At 40.4% G+C, this 2294-nt stretch overlaps 1 pseudogene; it reads right to left on the minus strand.

Moving 5' to 3' along the window:
- Nucleotides 1–918: 918 nt before the first annotated feature.
- On the minus strand, nucleotides 919–1305 carry LOC138148909 (ubiquitin-conjugating enzyme E2 C pseudogene; annotated as a pseudogene).
- Nucleotides 1306–2294: the final 989 nt, after the last annotated feature.

The raw sequence follows: 2294 nt of genomic DNA on the forward strand, positions 1-2294 counted from the left end.
TGGGAGTAAAAAAGAGGTAGTCAATGTGAAAGTTTTCCTTTAATCTAACATCATACAATTTAGAATGAATTCCATTGCATAAAACTTCTAGATCTCTCAACAGTGGTAAACTTTGAGATAAGTAGAACAGCACTTACCACAGTCCAATCAAAATAGGAAGAAATCTTTTACAGAGGTTCAAATGGTAAGCAATCCAATGACTTCCCATCATTGAGTCAGATGATAATATACTTCATGCTCTATCTTATGTAAAGCACCAACAAAACCTTGGTCTAGTGGGATTCTGAATAATGTTTATTAATATTTTTACCATTTATCTCATATAATTATTAAGTGAATTGTAGTATAGTTGATTATTATGAGGTATAATTCAGTGAGGGGTTCTGAAGCAAGACTGGCCCATTATAACCTCTGAAGTATAATATTTCTATGACCTGAGTTGAGGAATAGGAAACATAAAAATACCAAAGCAGTTGTAATTTATGCTACTAATTGTCAGGGTAATTTTATTTATTCAACACAAGCATTACCCACTTGCCACTTTCTTGAAGAATATAAAAGTGAGGGGGGAAAATAAGAATAAAATAAAGAATAAATGTGCAAGGCAGTTTGCTTTTGTATTTCTCTTTTCTCTGTTTTCTTTTCTGATTCCCACAAATTGAGATCACATTTTATTTGGTCCATAATTTTTAGAAATCATTGAATGTGGCAATAAATTCAATCACTTAAGCTAAGGGTCAGATATGAGATGACAATGTATTTGATTTTTTCTTATTAAAAAGTATTTTCATTTGCAGGTTTCTTTATAAGTCAACACAATCAAAATGGCTTGTCCACTAAGAGGAACAAAAAGATCTTTATGATTATGATTAGATAGGCTGGACAGACAGGTTCAGGGCTCTTGGCTAGTCACCTGCTTCATGTAGATTTCCATTTAAAGGCTGTGGGATTTGTCCAAAGTTCAGCAGCATGTGTGTTCAATTGGCTGTCAAATTTGGGTTCTCCCAACAGGCTCTGGATAGATAGCAGGATGGTCCTGACATCATACAGGGCTGACCATTTGTCCTTGAGGATGTCCAAACGGATATTGCCTTGGGTGTCCACATTAGGATGGTAACAAGGTGTGACAAATTTCACAGTAGGAACATTATCGGGGTAGCCGCTGGGGAATTCCAGGGAGAGCTTGTACCTTAGGTCTTCATATACTGTCCCAACAACCCCATGGATGGTCCCAACCCACTTGAAGAGATAGTCTGACTCTGGGAAGGCAGAAATTCCTTTGTCTAGAGACATCATTATGGTCATCAATTCCTGCTGTAACCTCTTACCCCCAGACTCACCCCCCTTACCGGAGTGGCGGATGGGTCGCGATTCTGCGAGGCCATATGGGACCGGAAATAAAGGAAGAGAAACTCCGGAGCTGCAACTGTCGACAAAACATATTCCTTTTTTTTTTTTTAAAGCAATCGGGGTTAAGTATCTGATCCAGATCATCCCGACACTGGAGCCGGTGCTCTTACTCGCTGAGCCACCCAGCCGCCCCTAAGCAATTGGGGTTAAGTAACTTGCTCAAGGTTACACGGCCAGGTGTTTCTGGGTGGGTGCTAAGTGTCTGAGCCCGGGATTCGATTTCCAGGTCTTCTCAACACTGGAGCCGGTGCTCTTACTCGCTGTGCTACCTGGCCACCCCGACAAAACATATTCTTAGTCAATGATATTTGTTAATAAAAGTCCTGCCTTCCTTATCACTACCAGGAACATTTGCTAACCAACCACTTTCCATGAATGGATTTGTTGTTCCATCTTTTTCAGTAGTGTCTGACTCTGTGACCCCATTTGGGGTTTTCTTGGCAAAGATGCTAGAGAGATTTACCATTTCCTTCTTCAGCACATTTAATGGAGGAGGAAACTGAGGCAAATAGGGTTAATTAACTTGCCTAGAGCTACAAGATAGTTACTCCTTGAGGTCAAATTTGAACTCAGAAAGATTGAGTCCTCCTGTTTCCAGTCCCAGCATGCTATCCTCTGTGCAGCATACCTGTCCCTGCTCCCTGCCATAAATGGATATATTGCCTTAATAGCACTGTGAGTGACAGCATCCAAAACACACACACGCACACATGCACACACACTGATCTTATGGAAGCCCAGCACTTTCAGTCATCATTTGAGTAAGCAATCCCTATGAAAAAGGGGTCAGGTATCTCTATCACTATCAATTGCCACTTGAAGGGCAGGCAAACCAGCTTAACTGATATTGCAAGGTATTGCAATTTCCTAAGGGAAATAAAGAA

The sequence above is a fragment of the Petaurus breviceps genome, unplaced genomic scaffold (assembly GCF_028583685.1).
Source record: "Petaurus breviceps papuanus isolate PSGF00001 unplaced genomic scaffold, PetGlider_PUasm1.0 90842, whole genome shotgun sequence".
Taxonomy (NCBI): Eukaryota; Metazoa; Chordata; class Mammalia; order Diprotodontia; family Petauridae; genus Petaurus; species Petaurus breviceps.